Below are 22,516 nucleotides of genomic sequence, written 5' to 3' on the forward strand. Positions count from 1 at the left end.
TCCGAGAGGATGACACACCGTAGGTTGCTCCGTAACCGCAATAGCTCAGTGGGGAGGAGCGACTTGAAGATTTATAAAAGTACAAAAGCAAAATACAGCGGATGCTGGAAATTTGAAATAAAAACAGAAACTGCTGGAAATACTCAGCAGGTCAGGCAGCATCTGTAGGGAGAGAAACAGAGTTAACGTCAGACGAACGGTCATCGACCTGAAACGTTAACTCTGTTTTTCTCTCCACAGATTTAATAATGGTCCCTGATTCAATCCCGGGATTCGACAGTTTTCAATTCATTCGAGTTACTTTCCGCTGCCATTCTCGAACTGAACGATTTAATCAGGAGTTATTTTCTGGCACTGAAGGATTAGCGATTGAATAGACAGACATCAAGTATGGGAATTATTTATAACGTTTTAGATTGATCGATTTCCTCCTGTGTTTTTCTCTGGATGTTGTCTCTCTCGGTGCTGGGCGAACAATTCATTGATTCATTTGTCCTGAACTGAAGCCTTTTGCCCATCTGGCGGGGTCAGAACCGCTCTGTCTGTCTCTTACCTGCTTGTGACCATTATCGGGAACAGGCCGCCTGTTCAACTTTCAACAGCAAACCCAGAAAGACAAATAAACAGAAAGATGTGTCTCTCAGCTCCGGTGGCAAAGGTGCAATGGATGTTAATCCAATTAAATCCCCCGGGAGATTCTGTGTGCATTGGCGTCCTTATAACGTTTGTATTTTAAATGTGCGGGAAAAGCGTAAAATTATAAAAATGTTCCGATGGCCCGTACGGGGATCGAACGCGCTAACTTGGCGTTATTAACACCACGCTCTCACCAACTGAGCTAACCGGCCACAATGCTCTGCTTGGGCAGGCTCGAACCCAGGCTGGGAAATTGTCTTTCAAGCTCACACTGGGTGACCGAGTTACGGCACAAACATTGAACACACCACATCGCTTAAACATTGTTAACTGTTCCTTTATACAACTGGGCAGTGTGTTAATCGAAAGTAACAGAAAGAGAGCTCTATGGTCGAACAAACCTCATCTAAAATTTATTATCGCACCACAGCCCCTCCCACAAACACTGTCCCAGTATAAAAGGAGACGGCGGGACCCCGACTGGATTCGAACCTGCAGCGGACGGTTGGAGCCGGATCCAGCATGTCCGATGTGGTTTCACTCCCATTCGTTTGGGAAACGCGGCAGCAGGAGCGTAAAATCTCTCCTGATTCGCTCCTCTCGTAGTGAAAGAGACAGAAAGAAACTAAAATCTGCCGAAACCCGGGATCGAACCAGGGACCTTTAGATCTTCAGTCTAACGCTCTCCCAACTGAGCTATTTCGGCTTCACATCAAATCCCTATTCTGTCGTTCTTTTGGAGGTTTTCTATCCCCGGGTGGAATTGCCCCTCTCGCTCATTCCTCACTTCGGGCAATGTGACCCGACCAGATCTCGGAGCTCAGGTTCTGTTAATGTAAAGCTGCAGTGTTGATAAAGATACAAAGCTGACACAGCACGGGGGACCTCACCGTGTTGGACACAGCGTGAAATGCAATGACATGTTCAAATAAAGTTACAGAGCACAACACATGTGTAAAATTCCCTGTTCTTTTCTCCACACTGATGGGTTGTGAAGGGAGAGACGGGCCGAAGTCTCACTGAGCCGCACTGATCACGAGCCAAATCAAGTTCAATCTTCAGCTGCAGGTATGGTGCTGAGCCCCACACAGAAGTGAAAATGCCCGTGGTTCTTAGTTCCTCACACAGTGGGCTACTGAGCAATACAGGAAGGGCTAATGAACATCTTAATGCTCAAGTTATCAGGGGCCACGGACTCTCTGATTCCAGTCTTGCACACGTTGCTAAGTTTCAAATATTGCATTTTTCACACTGGCAATGAATTGATTGATAGCCGTGCCTGTGATAAGGTAAGTTTGCTCGGGAGATGCAGTGGGCAAGAAGGTACACGGAAGACTGATAAAAACCGTGACTGCCCTGACACTGTGAGCTGCAGTTAAATGTTGGCAACATTTAAAGTCAGCCAGTGTAAAAGTTGACAGAAATCAATTCCTGCTGACTTTGAAACAGCACGCATTTTACAGAAATCAAGGATGTGTATTTTGTATCGCTGTATGAAGAGTGATATTCAGCAGTGGTGGGGAAAGTTGAATCAGGGGCGAGCATTGCCCCATACGGGTGCGTTGTGTGGTGGCAACTCAAACAGCCCCAAAACGCACTGTTCCCTGACCGGGAATCGAACCCGGGCCGCGGCGGTGAGAGCGCTGAATCCTAACCACTAGACCACCAGGGAAGCTGCAGCCAGCCTCCTGCCAGCAACACAGTTTTTCCTGCCTGCTCCTTTGCAATTCAGATCATTTCGCGCCAGGCAAACTGTTCGGACAAAATTATATTTTTAACATGAGAACACAACAGACATGTTCGCGAAAGCACGGCACCAAGTGCGGGTAGGCATCCACTTGAAATCGATTTCCTCCTGTGTTTTTCTCTGGATGTTGTCTCTCTCGGTGCTGGGCGAACAATTCATTGATGCATTTGTCCTGAACTGAAGCCTTTTGCCCATCTCGCGGGGTCAGAGCCGCTCTGTCTGTCTCTCACCTGCCTGTGACCATTATCGGGAACAGGCCGCCTGTTCAACTTTCAACAGCAAACCCAGAAAGACAAATAAACAGAAAGATGTGTCTCTCAGCCCCGGTGGCAAAGGTGCAATGGATGTTAATCCAAATAAATCCCCCGTGAGATTCTGTGTACATTGGCTTCCTTATAAAGTTTGTATTTTATATTTTCGCAAAAACCGTAAAATTAGGCTGATGGCCCGTCCGGTGATCGAACCCGCGCCCTTGGCGTTATTCGCCCCCCGTGCTCAGTGTTCAGACGCTCAGCAGTGTCGGCAGCATGAAGTTGGCAAACTGCCTGCAGTCCTCCGAACGGGCCTGGGTTGTGAGCCCATCCCGATCCCCGCACCCATTCTCGGGGAAAGGAATCTCTCGGCCTATCTCCTATTGATAAACTCACGGTCTGCTGGAGCACAGAGCTCTCAGTCTTTACTCACTGATCTTCACACGATGTGATTGTGTTTTGTAAATCTCTCACTGACTCTCCTCGCGGTCAAACACAAAGTTTACCGGCTGTGTTTTCCAGCAGCCAGTAAGTTGATCTGAAAAGGCCATTGTGACAGGGTTTGGGCTCTGAGTCCAGTCACAGGTCGGGTTGTGATGTCTTGTGGCTCAAGCGGTCACCTGACCTGCCAGCTGATGACCTCACTGCTGATAATGACCTCATAATTAACCCCGTCATACAGCTGTGAGTTGATGTTTAAATTGATGTAAAATTATTTCCCTGAAAGCCAATCAAATCTAATCGACATAAACTAGTAGATGTTATGAATTTGTGCTCCCAGTGGGAATTCCTGCAGAGTCTGCTGGTGTTCATCCCCCCAATTCCCCACAGGAAGCTCTGTGCTCAGAGTCTACTCATTACATCGACATTACACAGTATTAATACACGGCCACATCTAAAACTGGACAAAATAGGGAGACAACAGTGTGAATCGTAGCGTGGGAGAGAGAGGGAGCGAGGGAGAGAGAGAGAGGGGGGAGGGAGAGAGAGAGAGGGGGGAGGGAGAGAGAGAGAGGGGGGAGGGAGAGAGAGAGAGAGGGGGGAGGGAGAGAGAGAGCGAGGAGGGAGAGAGAGGGACGGGAGGGAAAGGGGGGAGGGAGAGGGGGGGAGAGAGGGGGGAGAGAGGGGGGAGAGAGGGGGGAGAGGGAGGGAGGGAGAGGGGGGGAGGGGGAGAGGGAGGGAGGAGAGGGGAGGAGAGGGGAGGAGGGAGAGAGAGAGGGGAGAGGGGGAGAGGGGGGAGAGAGGAGGGAGAGGGGGGGGGAGGAGAGAGGGGGGAGGAGAGGGGGGAGGAGGGGGGAGAGAGAGAGAGAGGGGGGGGAGAGAGAGAGAGGGGGGTGAGGGAGAGAGAGGGGGGTGGGGGAGAGAGAGGGGGGGGAGAGAGAGAGAGGGGGGTGAGGGAGAGAGAGGGGGGTGGGGGAGAGAGAGGGGGGTGGGGGAGGGAGAGAGGAGTGGGAGAGGGGAGAGATGAGATGGGGATAGTGAGAGAGGGGAGGGAGAGAGAGAGGGGAGGGAGAGAGAGAGGGGAGGGAGAGAGAGTGGAAGGAGAGAGAGTGGAGGGAGAGAGAGTGGAGGGAGAGTGGAGGGAGAGGGGAGGGAGAGTGGAGGGAGAGGGGAGGGGAGAGTGGAGGGAGAGGGGGGGAGGGGAGAGAGGGGAGGGGAGAGAGGGGAGGGAGAGAGGGGAGGGGGGGAGGGGAGAGAGGGGAGGGAGGGGAGAGAGAGGAGAGGGGAGGGGAGAGAGGGAGGGAGGGAGAGAGGGGGGAGGGAGAGAGGGGGAGGGAGAGAGAGAGAGGGGAGAGGGAGAGAGGGGGAGGGAGAGAGAGGGGGAGGGAGAGAGCGGGGGAGGGAGAGAGAGGGGGAGGAGAGAGGGGGTGAGATGGTGATAAACGCGGTGGTAAACACTTCAGCCTTGTTTTTTGCGCTCATGTACTGGGCACCGCCATCATTGAGGATGGGGATATTCATGGTGCCTCCTCCTCCCGTTAGTTGTTTAATTGTCCACCATCATTCGCGACTGAATGTGGCAGGACTGCAGAGCTTTGGTCTGATCCATTGATTGTGGGATCACTTCACCCTGTCTATAGCATGCTGCTTCCGCTTTTTAGCACTTCATTTTTGGTATGCCTGCTGCTACTCCTGGCATGGTTTTCTGCACTCCTTATTGAACCAGGCCAGGCCTTGGTGGTACAGATTGTGGTTGAATACTATTCTGCTGTTGCTGATGGCCCACAGCGCCGCATGGATGCCCAGTTTTGAGCTGCTAGATCTGTTCTGAATCTGTCCCATTTAGCATGGTGGTAGTGCCACACAACACGATGGAGGGTGTTCTCGGTGTGAAGACGGGACTTCGTCTCCTCATTGACTGTGCGGTGGTCGCTGCTGCCAATGCTGTCATGGAAAGATCCATCTGCGACAGGTAGATTGGTGAGGACGAGGTCAAGTAGGTTTTTCCCTCATGTTGGTTCTCTCACCACCTGCCGGAGGCCCAAACTGGCAGATATGTCTTTCCAGACTCGGCCAGTAGTGGTGCTACCGAACCACTCATGGTGATGGACATTGAAGTCCCCCACCCAGAGTACATTCTGTGCCCTTGTTACTCTCAGTGCTTCTTCCAAGTGGTGTTCAACATGGAGGAGCACTGATTCATCAGCTGAGGGAGGGCGGTAGGTGGTAATCAGCAGGAGGTTTCCTTGCCCATGCTTGACCTGAAGCAACGAGACTTTTATGGGGTCCGGAGTCAATGTTGAGGACTCCCAGGGCCACTCCCTCCCGACTGTATACCACAGTGCCGCCACCCCTGGTGGGTCTGTCCTGCCGGTGGGACAGGACATACCCAGGGATAGTGATGGAGGAGTTTGGGTCATTGGCTGAAAGGTATGATTCTGTGATTATGACTATGTCAGGCTGTTGCTTGACTAGTCTGTGTCACAGCTCTCCCAATTCTGGCACAATTCCCCAGATGTTGGTGAGGAGGACTTTGCAGGTTCGACGAGGCTGGGTGTGCCGTTGCCGTGTTCTTAGCTGGTGCCGAGTTCGATGCCGGGTCGTCCATCCGGATTGAGCAAGTTTAAAACACACGAGAGAAAGACACACACTGAAAGGGACAGACTTTTATCACAGCAGGGGGGGAGTGTGAAGCAGGAATTTCGACTGCTCGTGTGGAGAAGAGACAAACGTTGTCTTTGCAATAAAGGTTGGAAGCGATCAAACATTCAAGGCTTCCGAACAAATGAGAACCACTGTATCATCAGGATACACACAGGGAGGGAGTGATGGTTTAGGATTCCCACACGTGTCCCAATATGAAAAATATAAGAATACAGCAATCTGAAGCTCAGAGTAATAAAAAAGGGGAACTCTTCAAATCGACTCTTTGAGGAGCAAAGCCGGTATCTCTGGGGTGTGTGAGTTTTATTGGGGCCGATATCTCATATACACTGCATGGAGGGGGTTATATTTCAGTATCTGATTGACTTGGTTCAATAAAGTTATAATCAAAGGTTTTTTCACTGTTTCCCTTCACCTTGAACTTGTATTGGAGAAAAAGGATGTTTGACAATATCCTGTAATACATCCACACGGGAGATAGGAATACATGACAATCTCCTACAGCCAAGGACAAAGTGACTGAGCACGGAGAGAAATGTGAGCTGATTAGAGAGAGGCAATATGGATTTGTAGAGGGCAGGTCATGTCTAATGAACCTCATTTAATTTTGAGGAATTAGCTGAAGTAGTAGACAGGGGAATGTCTGTGGATGTGTTGTATATGGACTTCCAGAAGGGATTCAATGAGGTTCCGTAAAAGAGACTGTTAGCTAAAATTAAAGGTCATGGAATTGAAGGCAAATTATTGGCCTGGTTGGGAGATTGGTCAGGTGGTAGAAGACAGAGCGTAGGGATAATGGGAATGTACTCGAATTGGAAGGAAGTGCTTGTGGTGTCCACAAGAATCTGTGCTGTGTTCTCAACTATTCACTATATTTATTAATGACAGGGATAACATAATAGAGAGCCATATATCCAGGTTTGCCGATGACACAATGATAGGTGGCACAGTAAGTAGTGTAGAGGGGAGCATAAAATTACAAAGAGACATTGATCGATTAACTGAGTGGGCAAAACTGAGGCAGGTGGATTTCAACACAGTTAAATGTGAGGTCATCCATTCTGGACCAAAGAAAGACAGATGTGAGTATTGTTTAAATGGTGGAAAGCTGGAAACAGTGAATGTCCAAAGACATTTAGGGGTTTGTGTAAAGAGATCACTAAAATATAGTGATCAGGTACTAAAAATAATCAACAAAGCCAATGGAATGTGAGCCTTTATATCGAGAGGGCCAGAATACAAGGGGGATTGCTCGAGCTATACAAAGCCCTGGTTAGATCACATCTGGAGCACTGTGTACAGTTCTGGGGCACCGCACCTTGTAAAGGATATCCTGGCCTCGGAGAATGTTACCAGGGCCCAAGGGTTAAATTATAAGGAGAGATTACATAAACCTGGCTTCTATTCCTGGAATATAGAAGGTTAAGGGGTGAGTTGATTGAGGTTTCCAGGATTTTGAAAGGGAATTGATCGGATAGATAGAGAAAACCTTTTTCCACTGGTGGAGGAGTCTCGGACAAGGGGTCATAACCTTAAAATCAGAGCCAGGCCATTCAGGAGAGAATTTAGGAAACACGTCTTCACACAAAGGGTGGTAGAAGTGTGGAACCCTCTCCCACAAACAGCAGTCGATGTCGGCTCAAATAATAATTTCATATCTGAGGTCGAGAGATTTATCATCGCCAAGAGTATTAAGGGATCTGGAGCTAAGTCGGGTGGATGAGTTAGGACACAGATCAGCCTCGATCTCATTGAATGGAGGGACAGGCTCGATGGGCTGAAGGGCCCTCTTCCTGTTTCTATGTCCTGTGTTTCTCATATATCCCTATTGCCCTGATGTGGAGGTATGACAATATCCTCCAATACCTCAATAAGGGCAATAGGGATATATGACAATATCCTCCAATACCTCAATAAGGGCCATAGGGATATATGACAATATCCTCCAATACCTCAATAAGGGCAATAGGGATATATGACAATATCCTCCAATACCTCAATAAGGGCAATGGGATGTATGACAATATCCTCCAATACCTCAATAAGGGCAGTAGGGATATATGACAATATCCTCTAATACCTCAATAAGGGCAGTAGGGATATATGACAATATCCTCCAATACCTCAATAAGGGCAACAGGGAAATATGACAATATCCTCCAATACCTCAATAAGGGCAACAGGGATATATGACAATATCCTCCAATACCTCAATAAGGGCAACAGGGATATATGACAATATCCTCCAATACCTGAATAAGGGCAATAGGGATATATGACAATATCCTCCAATACCTCAATAAGGGCAGTAGGGATATATGACAATATCCTCTAATACCTCAATAAGGGCAGTAGGGATATATGACAATATCCTCCAATACCTCAATAAGGGCAACAGGGAAATATGACAATATCCTCCAATACCTCAATAAGGGCAGTAGGGATATATGACAATATCCTCCAATACCTCAATAAGGGCAATAGGGATATATGACAATATCCTCCAATACCACAATAAGGGCAATGGGGATATATGACAATATTCTACAAAGCTTTGACATGAGGGCAATACAACAACAACTTGTATTTATAAAGCATCTTTAACGTAGTAAAAATGGTAAAAACTCCCAGGATGATTCACTGGAGCATTTCAGACAAAATTTGACACCGAGCCACATTAGGGTAAATGGCCAAAATGTTGTTCAAAGGTTTAAAGGAGGAAAGAGAGGTAGAAAGGATTAGAGAGGAAATTCAGAGCTTAGGGCCGAGGCAGCTGAAGGCACGGCCACTAATGGAGGAGTGATTAAAATCAGGGATGCTCAAGAGGCCAGAATTAGAGGAGCACAGATACCTCAGAGGGAGTTTTGTGGGGCTGCAAGAGATTACAAAGATGGGGAGGGGTGAGGCCCGGGAGGGATTTGAAAACAAGGATGAGAATTTTAAACTGAGCCGTTGCCTAACCGGGAGTCAATGTAGGTCAGCGAGCACAGGGATGATGGGTGAACAGGACTTGGTGCAATTTGGACACGGGCAGCAGAGTTTTGGATGACCTCAAGTTTACGGAGGGGAGGTGGGACGCTGGCCAGGAGAGCATTGGAATCGTTAAGTCTAGAGGTAATAAAGGCAATGGATGATTGAGGTATATCCCATATCATACAATACCCCCACAGAACAGGGAAAGCAATATGATAATTGACGTAAGAAAACTACTGGGCACTTGGTCTAAGCATTAAACAAAGCTTTAATCAAATGTTTACAAGATGGAGGTCCAGTTGTGTCCTTCACTAGTTCCTGTTAAGTATGTCCTGCGCAAGTTGGGCCCGTGCCCGAGTTTTCATACTCTCCCTGGACAGCGCCAACCGCAGGCCGCTCAGTTGATTCATGTCAACAATATCTATGTTACCCCCACATACGGCCAATAAGGATGTATGACAATATCCTGCAATGTACCCACAGTAGAAAAACATGTGGAAACAGAAAATGTAATAAAGAATGGTCAGGATGGATTTCAAAAGGGAAGGTCATGCATGACTAACCTTATTCAATTCTGTGAAGTAGTAAAAAAGAGAAGACAAGGATAATACAGTAGATGTAATAGATTAGGATTTTCCAAAGGCCTTCGATAAGGTACCGCATCGTAGACTCATGACTGTGGTCAGAGCATGTGGAGTCAGGGGACCGGTTGCAGAATGGATAGCAAGCTGGCTGCAGAATGGAAAACAGAGTCGGGGTTAAGGGGAGCTACCCTGACTGGAAAATGTTGGGAAGTGGTGTTCCAAAAGGATCAGTGCTGGGACCACTGTTCACAATTTACACAAACGATTTGGACTCGGGAAACGGAAATACAATTTCAAAATTTGCAGATGACACCAAATTGGGGGAGTTTAGTTAATACTGAGAAAGACTGCAAGAAAATACAAGAGAACATTAATAAACTTGCAGAATAGACGTGTAATTGTCAAATTAATTTCAATATAGATAAGCGAGAGATTTTACATTTTCAAAGGAAGAATAAGGAGGCCACAGACTGCTTGGAAATTAATAGTCTAACTGGGGCAGATGATCAAAGTGATCTGGGGGACAGATACTCAAATCACTAAAAGTAGCGACCCAGGTTAATAAGGTCAAAAAAAACAAACCAAGCCCTTGAGTTAGTTTCTAAAGGGATCGAATTGAAAAGCAGACAAGATTTGTTAAACTTGTATTGAACCTTGGTTAGACCACATTTTACTTTAATTTCACAGTTCTGGTCTCCATATTATAAAATGGATGGAGAGACACTGAAGAAGATGCAAAATAGATTTACAAGGATGATCCCAAAACTAAGAGGCTATAATTATCAGGAAAGGCAGAACAGGCCTGTAGAAAAGAGAGGGCTGAGGGGTGAGCTCAGAGTTCTATAAGATTATGAAAGGGTTTGATAGGGTAGACGTGGAGAGATTCTTCCACTTGTGGGGGGAGACCAGAACTAGGCTCCATAAATACAAGCTGGCCATTAATAAATCCCACCGGGAATTCAGGAGAAACTTCTTTGCCCAGAGCGTGGTTAGAATGTGGAACTCGCTCCCACAAGGAGCGGTTGAGGCGAACAGCACAGGCCCATTTGAGGGGCAGCTTGATCAGCAGCTGAGGGTGAAAGGAATAGAAGGAGATGCTGAAAGGTGAGGTGAAGAGGGCTGGGAGGAGGCTTGTGTCAATCACAAACACCGCCATAGACCAGTTGGACCCAATGGCCAGTTTCTGTGCTGTAAATTCAATGTAATTCAGGGCAAAAGTGCGATAGGAATATATGACACCAGCTATAATAACAAAGAAAGTACTTTTGAAGTGGAGTTGCTGTTGTAATGTGGGAAACGCAGCCGCCAATTAGTGCACAGCAAGCTCCCACAAACAGCAATGTGATAATGACGAGATAATCTGTTTCTGTTATGTTGGTTGAGGGATAAATATTGGCCAGGACCGCTGGTCATCCTCGAAATAGTGCCATGGGATCATTTACATCCACCTGAGAGAGTAGACGGGATCTCGGTTTAACGTCTCATCTGAAAGACTGCACCTCCGACAGTGCAGAACTCCCTCAGCACTGCACTGGAGTGTCAGCATAGCTTTATGAGCTCAAGTCTTTGGAATGGGACTTGAAATCACAACCTTCTGAGAGAGAGTGGGTCTGAGAGAGACAGTGTGTGAGAGAGTGAGTCTAAAAGAGACAGTGCATGAGAGAGTGACTCTGAGAGATGGTGTGTGAGAGAGTGAGTCTGAGAGAGACTGTGAGAGAGACAGTGTGTGAGAGAGTGAGTCTAAAAGAGACAGTGTGTGAGAGAGTGACTCTGAGAGATGGTGTGTGAGAGAGTGAGACTCAGAGGCAGGTGATGAAGTCCAACTCCACCTTCAGTTTGCCGGTGCAGTTTGCGGTCGCCTGAGGAAGAGAGTGTTTGAAGACCAGGACGTCGAACCCGGCACCAAGCTCATGGTCTACAGAGCAGTCGTGATTCCCGCCCTCCTGTATGCTTCAGAGATATGGACCATGTCCAACAGGCAACTCAAAGCCCTGGAGAGGTACCTCCAACGCTGCCTCCGCAAGATCCTGCAAATCCATTGGCAGGATAGGCGCATGAATGTATGTGTTCTCGATCAGGCAACATCCCCAGTATTGAAGCTTTGACCACGCTCGATCAGCTCCGATGGATGGGCCACATCGTCCGCATGCTCGATACGAGACTCCCAAAACAAGCGCTCTACTCGGAGCTCCGACACGGCATGGGAGCCCCAGGTGGGCAGAGGAAACACTTCTAGGGCACCCTAAAAACCTCCTTGAAAAAGTGCAACATCCCCACCGACACCTGGGAATCCCTGGCCCAAAACCAGACAAAGTGGAGGAGAAGCATCCGGGAAGGCGCCGAACACCTCGAGTCTCTTCGACGGGAGCAAGCGGAAGCCAAGCGCAAACAGTGGAAGGAGTGCACGTCAACCCAGGCACCACACCCACCCACCCCTTCAAGCACTATCTGCCCCACCTGTGACAGAGACTGTAGGTCCTGCATTGGACTCATCAGTCACTTGAGAACTAATTATCAGTAATGAAGCAAATCATCCTCTGCTCCAAGGGACTGCCTAAGAAGTGAGAGTCTGACAGAGACCGTGTGTGAGAGAGAGACCCAGAGGCTGTGTGTGAGGGAGTAAGTCTGACAGAGACAGTGTGTGAGAGAGTGAGTCTGAGAGAGACAGTGTGAGAGAGAGTGAGTCTCAGAGAGACAGTGTGTGAGAGAGTGAGTCTGAGAGAGACAGTGTGTGAGAGAGTGAGTCTGAGAGAGAGACTGTGTGAGAGAGTGAGTCTGAGAGAGACCGTGAGAGACCAGCTATTCACAATATATATAAATGAGCTAGACGAGGGAACTAGATGTATTATCTCCAAGTTTGCAGACGACACAAAGCTGGGTGGGCATGTGTGCTGTGAGGAGGATGCCGAGAATCTCCAGTATGATTTGGACAGGTTGGGTGATTGGGCAGAAGCATGGCAGATGCAGTACAATGTGGATAAAAGCGAGGTTATCCACTTTGGTGGCAAAAACAGGAAGGCAGATTATTATCTGAATGGCAATAGATTGGGAGAAGGGGAAGTGCAAGGAGACCTGGGTGTCCTTGTGCACCAGTCGCTGAAGGTAAGCATGCAGGTGCAGCATGCAGTTAAGAAGGCAAATGGTATGTTGGCCTTCGTAGTGAGAGGATTCGAGTACAGGAACAAGGATGTCTTGCTGCAGTTGTACCGGGCCTTGGTGAGACCTCACCTTGAGTACTGTGTGCAGTTTTGGTCATCTTATCTCAGGAAGGATGTTCTTGCCATGGAGGGAGCGCAGTGAAGATTCACCAGACTGATACCTGGGATGGCAGGAATGACGTATGAGGAGCGATTGGATCGATTGGGCTTATACTCGCTGCAGTTTAGAAGAACGAGAGGGTATCTCATTGAAACATATACAATTCTAACAGGACTGGACAGACTAGATGCAGGAAGATGTTCCCGATGGCCAAGGAGTCCAGAACCAGGGGTCACAGTCGAAGGATAAGGGGTAAGCCATTTAGGACTGAGATGAGGAGGAATTTCTTCACCCAGAAAGTGGTGAACCTGTGGAATTCTCTACCACAGAAGGCAGTGGAGGCTAATTCATTAAATATATTCAAGAAGGAGTTAGATATATTTCTTAAGGCTAAAGGCATCAAGGAATATGGGGAGAAAGCAGGGACAGGGTACTGAATTTGGATGATCAGCCATGATCTCATTTAATGGCGGAGCAGTCTCGAGGGGCCGAATGGTCTACTCCTGCTCCTATCTTATATATGTGTGAGAGAGTGAGTCTGAGTGAGACAGTGTGAGAGATTGAGGCTGAGAGAGACAGTGTGTGAGAGAGTGAGTCTGAGAGAGACAGTGTGTGAGAGACTGAATCTGAGAGAGACAGTGTGTGAGAGAGTGAGTCTGAGAGAGACAGTGTGTGAGAGAGTGAGTCTGAGAGAGACAGTGTGTGAGAGAGTGAGTCTGAGAGGGACAGTGTGTGAGAGAGTGAGTCTGAGAGAGACAGTGTATGAGAGAGTGATTCTGAGAGAGAGACAGTGTGTGAGAGAGTGAGTCGGAGAGAGACAGTGTGTGAGAGAGTGAGTCTGAGAGACAGTGTGGGAGAGAGTGAGTCGGAGAGAGACAGTGTGTGAGAGACTGAGTCTGAGAGAGAGAGAGAGAGAGAGTATGTGAGAGAGTGAGTCTGAGAGAGACAGTGTGAGAGAGAGTGAGTCCGAGAGAGAGAGAGTCCGAGAGAGAGAGAGAGTCCGAGAGAGTGAGAGAGTCCGAGAGAGAGAGTCCGAGAGAGAGAGAGAGTCCGAGAGAGAGAGAGAGTCCGAGAGAGAGAGAGAGAGTCCGAGAGAGAGAGAGAGTCCGAGAGAGAGAGAGAGTCCGAGAGAGAGAGGGAGTCCGAGAGAGAGAGGGAGTCCGAGAGAGAGAGGGAGTCCGAGAGAGAGAGGGAGTCTGAGAGAGAGAGGGAGTCCGAGAGAGAGAGAGAGTCCGAGAGAGAGAGTCCGAGAGAGAGAGAGAGTCCGAGAGAGAGAGAGAGTCCGCGAGAGAGAGAGAGTCCGAGAGAGAGAGAGAGAGTCCGAGAGAGTCCGAGAGAGAGAGAGTCCGAGAGAGAGAGAGAGAGTCCGAGAGAGAGAGAGAGAGTCCGAGAGAGAGAGAGTCCGAGAGAGAGAGAGAGAGTCCGAGAGAGAGAGAGAGAGTCCGAGAGAGAGAGAGAGAGAGAGAGAGAGAGTCCGAGAGAGAGAGAGAGAGAGAGTCCGAGAGAGAGAGAGTCCGAGAGAGAGAGAGAGTCCGAGAGAGAGAGACCGAGAGAGAGAGAGAGAGTCCGAGAGAGAGAGAGAGAGAGTGTCCGAGAGAGAGAGTCCGAGAGAGAGAGAGTCCGAGAGAGAGAGAGAGAGAGTCCGAGAGAGAGAGAGTCCGAGAGAGAGAGTCCGAGAGAGAGAGAGTCCGAGAGAGAGAGAGAGAGTCCGAGAGAGAGAGAGAGAGTCCGAGAGAGAGAGAGTCCGAGAGAGAGAGAGAGAGTCCGAGAGAGAGTCCAAGCGAGAGAGCGTCCGAGAGAGAGAGAGAGCGTCCGAGAGAGAGAGAGAGATTCCGAGAGAGAGAGAGTCCGACAGAGAGAGAGTCCGACAGAGAGAGAGTCCGACAGAGAGAGAGCCCGACAGAGAGAGAGTCCGACAGAGAGAGAGTCCGACAGAGAGAGAGTCCGACAGAGAGAGAGTCCGACAGAGAGAGAGTCCGACAGAGAGAGAGAGTCCGACAGAGAGAGAGTCCGACAGAGAGAGAGTCCGTCGGAGAGGGAGAGTCCGAGAGAGAGAGAGTCCGAGAGAGAGAGAGAGTGTGAGAGAGAGAGAGAGTGTGAGAGAGAGAGAGTGTGAGAGAGCGAGTGTGAGAGAGAGAGTGTGAGAGAGTGTGAGAGAGAGAGTGTGAGAGAGAGTGTGAGAGAGAGTCCGAGAGAGAGAGAGAGTCCGAGAGAGTCCGAGAGAGAGAGAGTCCGAGAGAGAGAGAGTCCGAGAGAGAGGGAGTCCGAGAGAGAGGGAGTCCGAGAGAGAGGGAGTCCGAGAGAGAGGGAGTCCGAGAGAGAGGGAGTCCGAGAGAGAGAGAGTCCGAGAGAGAGAGAGTCCGAGAGAGAGAGAGTCCGAGAGAGAGTCCGAGAGAGAGAGAGTCCGAGAGAGAGAGAGTCCGAGAGAGAGAGATTCCGAGAGAGAGGGTCCGAGAGAGAGTCCGAGAGAGAGAGAGAGTCCGAGAGAGAGAGAGTGCGAGAGAGAGAGAGTCCGAGAGAGAGAGAGAGTCCGAGAGAGAGAGAGTCCGAGAGAGAGTCTGTGAGAGAGCGTCTGAGAGAGTGTGTGAGAGACAGTGAATCTGAGAGAGAATGAGTCTGCGAGAGACAGAGTGTGAGAGTGAGTCTGAGAGAGACAGTGTGTGAGAGTGAGTCTGAGAGAGACAGTGTGTGAGAGAGTGAGTCTAAGAGAGACAGTGTGAGAGAGTGAGTCTGAGAGAGACAGTGTGTGAGAGAGTGAGTCTGAGAGAGACAGTGTGTGAGAGAGTGAGTCTGAGAGAGACAGTGTGTGAGAGAGTGAGTCTGAGAGAGACAGTGTGCGAGAGTGAGTCTGAGAGAGACAGTGTGTGAGAGAGTGAGTCTGAGAGACAGTGTGTGAGAGAGTGAGTCTGAGAGAGACCGTGTGTGAGAGAGTGAGTCTGAGAGAGACTGTGTGTGAGAGAGTGAGTCTGAGTGAGGCAATGTGTGAGAGAGACAGTGTGTGAGAGAGTGAGTCTGAGAGACAGAGTGAGAGATTGAGTCTGAGAGAGACAGTGTGTGAGAGAGTGAGTCTGAGAGACAGTGTGTGAGAGAGTGAGTCGGAGAGAGACAGTGTTTGAGAGAGTGAGTCTAAGAGAGACAGTGTGAGAGAGTGAGTCTGAGAGAGACAGTGTGAGAGAGTGAGTCTGAGAGAGACAGTGTGTGAGAGAGTGAGTCTGAGAGAGACAGTGTGCGAGAGTGAGTCTGAGAGAGACAGTGTGTGAGAGTGAGTCTGAGAGAGACCGTGTGTGAGAGAGTGAGTCTGAGAGAGACCGTGTGTGAGAGAGTGAGTCTGAGAGAGACAGTGTGTGAGAGAGTGAGTCTGAGAGAGACCGTGTGTGAGAGAGTGAGTCTGAGAGAGACCGTGTGTGAGAGAGTGAGTCTGAGAGAGACAGTGTGTGAGAGAGTGAGTCTGAGTGAGGCAATGTGTGAGAGAGACAGTGTGTGAGAGAGTGAGTCTGAGAGACAGAGTGAGAGAGTGAGTCTGAGAGAGACAGTGTGTGAGAGAGTGAGTCTGAGAGACAGTGTGTGAGAGAGTGAGTCTGAGAGACAGTGTGTGTGAGAGTGAGTCATGAGAGAGACAGTCTGAGAAAGAGAGTCTGAGAGAGACAGTGTGTGAGAGAGTGAGTCGGAGAGAGACAGTGTTTGAGAGAGTGAGTCTGAGAGAGACAGTGTGAGAGAGTGAGTCTGAGAGAGACAGTTTGCGAGAGTGAGTCTGAGAGAGACAGTGTGTGAGAGAGTGAGTCTGAGAGAGACCGTGTTTGAGAGAGTGAGTCTGAGGGAGACAGTGTTTGAGAGGGTCAGTATGAAAGATACAGAGTGTGATAGAGTAAGTCGGAGAGGGAACGTGTGAGTGAGACAGTGTGTGAGAGAGTGAGTCTGAGAGAGACCGTGTGTGAGAGAGTCTGAGAGAGACCGTGTGTGAGAGAGTCTGAGAGAGACCGTGTGTGAGAGAGTGAGTCTGAGAGAGACAGTGTGTGAGAGAGTGAGTCTGAGAGAGACAGTGTGCGAGAGTGAGTCTGAGAGAGACAGTGTGTGAGAGAGTGAGTCTGAGAGAGACCGTGTTTGAGAGAGTGAGTCTGAGGGAGACAGTGTTTGAGAGGGTCAGTATGAAAGATACAGAGTGTGATAGAGTAAGTCGGAGAGGGAACGTGTGAGTGAGACAGTGTGTGAGAGAGAGAGTCTGAGAGAGAAAGTGTGTGAGAGAGTGAGTCTGAGAGAGACAGTTTGTGAGAGAGTCTGAGCGAGACAGTGTGTGAGAGTAAGCATCTGAATGAGGTAGGATCGGAAAGGGAGGGAGTGCGAGAGATGGTGTGGATACAAGAGTGAGAAGGAGCAAGACTAGGGGCGACAAAGGGGAGAAACAGTTTTAATTAAGGACAGAGAAAAGGGGAAAAGTGTCTGTTTGTGTCCGAGAACTAAGTGCGAAAGAACGTGAGAGGTCGGATAGGAGGGAGAGGGAGAGGGAGAGAGAGAGAAACAGAATGGGGAAATAACAAAAAACTGAGTTGTGGTTAACAGCTGTTTTTTGCACTGGAAGGATTTAAACAGTGGTGATCCCCAGGGGTCAGTGTGGGCACCATAGCTTTTCTCAATATATGTGGATATGATTGACCTGAATTTGCGTGTTTGGAGCACAATATCAAACATTGCAGCTTCCACAAAGATAAGGAGTGAGGTTAACCATGAAGAGGACTGTAGACAACTTCAGGAGGAGAGAGACAGGTGAGCAGATTGGACAGGTCAATGTCAGATGGAAATTAATGCAGAGATGTGAGGTGAGCAGAATAAGGAGAGGAAATAGACACTATACGGTAAAACTGTAAAAGGAGTGGAGGAGCAGAGAGATTCAGGGATTCAGATACACAAATCTTTAAAAGTGGGAGGCAAGTTGATAAAGCTATTTTACATAACTCCACATGGAATCTGAGGATTTATAAATAAGGGCACAGACTATAAATGGAGAGTTAATGCTACACCTGGACAAATCATTGGTTGGTGCACAGTCAGAATATTGTCTCCAGTTTTTGGTGCATTACTTTAGTAAGAATGTCGGGGCCATGGAGAGGTGCAGAAGAGATTCACTGAGATGATCCCAAGGACAGGAATCTTCACAGAACTTTTCTTACGAGAAGAGACGTTGAAAAGGGGGTCAGATAATGGGGTTCAAAATTTTGAGGGGTGTTTTGATCAAGTAACTGATAAAAAGTTATCACCGCTGGTTAGTGAGTCGGTAACCAGAGGATATCAATTTAAGACCAAAATAATTAAGTGCCAGGTTGATTTTTCCTTTTCTACACAATGTCTTCCTGAACACATTTACAGTCTCATTACTGTTTGTCAAACCTCCTACTTTTGTGCCATCAGCAAATGTTCAGATTGTGAAAATCCGAACAGTCTCTGTATAGGGAGAAGAAAAGTGGGCCCAGCACTGAGCCCTGGGGTAACCACTTCCAACCCTTCACTAATCTGAGCAACTCCCATTAACACTGAGCCTCTGTTTCCGATCCTCAGCCAACTTTCTCCCCGCACTGTTCCACTTCCTTTTAAACTGCCCACCTGAACAGAGTGGCCATTACCCCGGGGATCCCCAGTTACCTGAACAGAGTGGCCATTACCCCGGGGATCCCCAGTTACCTGAACAGAGTGGCCATTACCCCGGGGATCCCCAGTTACCTGAACAGAGTGGCCATTACCCCGGGGATCCGCAGTTACCTGAACAGAGTGGCCATTACCCCGGGGATCCCCAGTTATCTGAACAGAGTGGCCATTACCCCGGGGATCCCCAGTTATCTGAACAGAGTGGCCATTACCCCGGGGATCCCCAGTTACCTGAACAGAGTGGCCATTACCCTGGGGATCCCCAGTTACCTGAACAGAGTGGCCATTACCCCGGGGATCCCAATTACCTGAACACCGTTGTTCGCCATGTCCCTGATTTCACTTTACGTCCTTCACAGTCTCATCGAATTGTCTCGGTGCCTCCTGGCCATGTGATCATCCAAAGCGGTTTCCAGTCGGAATTAAGTATTTTCCAGAACATTTCTTCAACACCGGTGAAAATCCCTTCTCAAAATTCCTGGAAGTTCCAGCACGACTTCTCCTGTGGAAAAAAGAGACATTGGGTTAGGGGACAGAAAATTAAGGACCGTTCTGAAGTACTCGGTGTCGGCCTTGGCTCATTGGTAACACTCTCTCGCTTCTAGAATCATAAAGGTTGTGTGTTCAAGCCCCCCTCCAGAGAGTTCAGCACAAAATCCAGGCTGAAATTGCAGTGTGGTGCTGAGGGAGTGCCGCACTGTCGCAGCTGCCGTCTTTTGGGTGGGACATTAACCCGAGGCCCTGTCTGGCCTCTCAGGTGGACGTAAAAAATCCCCCGGCACCATTTCGAAGAAGAGTGGCCGAGTTCTCCCCGGGGTCCGGGGCCAATATTTCTCCCTTGATCAACATCACTAAAGTGGATTATTTGGCCATTGGCCACAGTGCTGTGTGTGGGATCTTGCTGTGCCCACAGTGCTGTGTGTGGGATCTTGCTGTGCCCACAGTGCTGTGTGTGGGATCTTGCTGTGCCCACAGTGCTGTGCGTGGGATCTTGCTGTGCCCACAGTGCTGTGTGTGGGATTTTGCTGTGCCCACAGTGCTGTGTCTGGGATCTTGCTGTGCCCACAGTGCCTGCCGCATTTCCTGGAGTGAGCTCCCTTCACAAACCCCCCATTGTGTGTGAGGCTCTTGGCCGGGCTGAGGCTGTGAAAGGCGCTGGTGAAACGCAGGTTGCCCCGGGCTCCCGCTATCCGGGGACACCCTCTCTCTAATCTCAGCGCCCGCTCGCTCTCTGGCCGGAGACTGGAGCCGCCCCCTCACCCCTGACCCTCGGCCCCGGAGCGAACCGCCAATCAGCGGCCTTCTGACGTCAGCCAGCATTGTGGCGTCACTCGCCGCCCGGTGGCCATCTTGCTGTGACCCAGCTCACTGCGCATGCGCGCTGTTGAAGGCCATAAAACCGCGCGATGAAAAGGGAACGTGTCGTCAATTTCCAGCAAAATCACCGCTCACTGTTAACGGAGAAACTGAAAGTTTGTCCCGCGCCGCAGAGAGAAAGCGGCGGCACATCGGGTGCCTCAGGTGCGCATGTGCGAGCTCAGCCACCAGAGTGCAGTGCGGCCTGTGTCACAGAGATAGGGCCCTTTCGCTGTCGCTCGGCATTGTGGGAGTTGCAGTCCGCCATTGCTGCCCGGCTACAATTCAATTCGAGAGCGTTAGAATGAAGATCTACAGGTCCCTGGTTCGATCCAGGGTCTCGCCAATTTTGTTTAATTTGTTTCTCCTTCACCATAAGGGGCGAGAATCAGGAGAGATTTTCCGATCTTGAACTCGCGCCTCCCAGACCAATAGGATGAGGGGACCAAATGTTGTATACAAAGCTGGATGAGAATGTAAGTTGTATGTAAGCTGATGATACAAAGTTGTTAGGAGGATGCAAGTAGGCTTCAGGGGGATAAAAACAGGCTAAGTGCGTGGGCAAGAACATGGCAAATGAATATAATCTAGAGAAATGTGAAGTTATGCACTTTGGTAGGAAAAACAGAAAAGCAGAGTATTTTTGAAATGGTGAGAGATTGGGAAATGTTGTTGTTCAGAGGGACCTGGGTGTCCTTGTAAACGAATCATGGAAAGTTAAGCAAGCAATTAGGAAAGCAAATGGTATGTTGGCCTTTATTACAAGAGGATTTGAGTATAAGAGTAAAGACTTCTTACTGCAATTATATAGGACCCTGGTGAGACCATACCTGAAGTATTGTGCACAGTTTTGATCTCCTTACCTCAAGAAGGATATACTTGCCATAGAGGGAGTGCAACGAAGGTTCACCAGACTGGTTCCTGGGCTGGGTTTATTGTCCTATGAGGAGAGATTGAGTAGATTAGGCCTATATTCAATTCAATTCAAATCAATTTATTGGCATGACAAGGTACATCTTATGTTGCCAAAGCATCGAAAAACATTCATGGTTGTGCACAAAAATACAGATCTATCCATACAGTGCATAAACATATATCCTCTAGAATTTATAAGAATGAGAGGTGATCTCATTGAAACATACAAAATTCTTACAGGGCTTGACTGGTTGGATGCAGTGAGGATGATTCCCGTGGCTGGGGGAGTCTAGAACCAGGGGTAACAGTCTCAGAGTAAGGGGTTGGCCATATAGGACTGAGATGAGGAGACATTTCTTCACTCAGAGGGTGGTGAATCTTTGGAATTCTCTACCCCAGGGGGCTGTGGAAGCTCAGTCGTTGACTATATTCAAGACAGAGATCGATAGATTTTTGAATATTAAAGGAATCAATTATGTTCTTATGATATGGGGATAGTGCAGGAAAGTGGAGATGAGATAGAAGATCAGCCATGATCTTATTGAATGGCGGAACAGGTTTGAAGGGCCAAATGGACTACTCCTGCTCCTATTTCTTATGTTCTTATATGTAAACCACATCTGACCCTCTGGATCCGGCTTCAGCCGCCGGTTGCGGGTTCGAGTCCGGTTGTGGTGACAGCGGCTCAGGGTCACGCCGGCTAGTTTTATATCGGGACAGTGTTTGAGGGAGGGACTGTTCAGCGGTGGTGTGATAATAACTTTCAGAATTAAGTTAAATAGATTAAAGAGCTCTTTTTCTGTTACTTTCGATTTACACTCTGCCCAGTTTTATGTACGAAAAGTTAACAATGTTTAAGCGATGTGGTGTGTTGATTGTTTGTGCAGTAACTCTGTCACCCAGTGTGAGCCTGAAATACAATCACCCAGCCTGGGCTCGAACCGATCCGAGGGGCACTTTGTTGCCGGTTACCTCAATTGCTGAGAGTGTGGTGCTAATAACGCCAAGGTCGCGGGTTCGGTCCCCGTCCAGGTCATCAGAATATTTTCAGCAACTTACGGTTTTTCATGAAATTTAAAATACAAACTTTATAAGGTGGAATTATAGATAGATACGGCACAGAAGGAGGTCATTCGGCCAATCAAGTCAGCGCTGGCACATTGAAAGAGCTCTCCAATTAGTCCCAATCCCCTGCTTTTTCCCCACAGCCCTGGAAATTTCTCCTTTTCAATAGTAAACCAATTCTCTTTTGAAAGTGACTATTGAATCTGCTTCCACTGCCCTTTCAGGCAGCACATTCCCAATCACAATAACTCGCAGCGTAAAAAAATTCTCCTCATCTCCCCTCTGGTTCTTTTGCCGGTTATCTTCAATTAGTGTCCTCTGGTTACCGACCCTCCTGCCACTGGATTCTCCTTATTTTGAATACCTTCATTAAATTTCCTCTTAACTGTCTGAGGAAAAGAATCCCAGCTTCTCCAGTCTCTCCATATACCCGAAATCCCTCATCCCTGGGCCTACTCTGTGAGACGTCAAACTGAGGATCTCGCTCTGCGTGTCCGTCTGTCTCTCTTTGTCTCTGTCTCTCTCTTTGTCTCTTTCTCTCTCTATGTCCGTCTCTTCTGTCTCTTTTTCACTCTGTTCACAGCTCGACTGTTGCTCTGACAGATTTTGTATTTGTTAGTTCTCCTTAGTAGAGTTGTGAGTATCTTTGCCTGTCACGAGAGAGACCGGGCTTCCTATTCCCCGATGGAAAGGATGCTTTTTAACAACCCCAATTTAAAACCTTTGGGATGCTCCTTGGAATAGTTAACAGAAAAAATGAATAGGGGACACAGATTTAAGATTTTGGGCAAGAGATATAGGGGGGATATGAGGGGAAACTTTTTTACGCAGCAAGTGGTGAGGACCTGGAATTGACTGCCGACGGAAGTAGTGGAAGCGGAGACACTCAGTTTTCAAGGGAAGGCTGGATAGGCACTTGAGGGAAATAAACTTGCAGGGATACTGGGATAGAGCGGGGGAATGGGGCTGATTGGATTGCTCTACAGAGA

General features: G+C 48.6%; 2 non-coding genes across 2 annotated transcripts; both read right to left on the minus strand.

The window, feature by feature from the left end:
• Window positions 1-1,269: 1,269 nt before the first annotated feature.
• trnaf-gaa (transfer RNA phenylalanine (anticodon GAA)) lies at window positions 1,270-1,342 on the minus strand. The gene has a single exon. It is a non-coding gene; the product is annotated as a tRNA-Phe (tRNA).
• Window positions 1,343-2,236: 894 nt separating this feature from the next.
• On the minus strand, window positions 2,237-2,308 carry trnae-cuc (transfer RNA glutamic acid (anticodon CUC)). The gene has a single exon. It is a non-coding gene; the product is annotated as a tRNA-Glu (tRNA).
• Between the last annotated feature and the right edge of the window lie 20,208 nt (window positions 2,309-22,516).

Source organism: Somniosus microcephalus, unplaced genomic scaffold, assembly GCF_052327205.1.
Source record: "Somniosus microcephalus isolate GS21.2 unplaced genomic scaffold, FLI_Smic_1.0 unresolved_chr4, whole genome shotgun sequence".
NCBI lineage: Eukaryota > Metazoa > Chordata > Chondrichthyes > Squaliformes > Somniosidae > Somniosus > Somniosus microcephalus.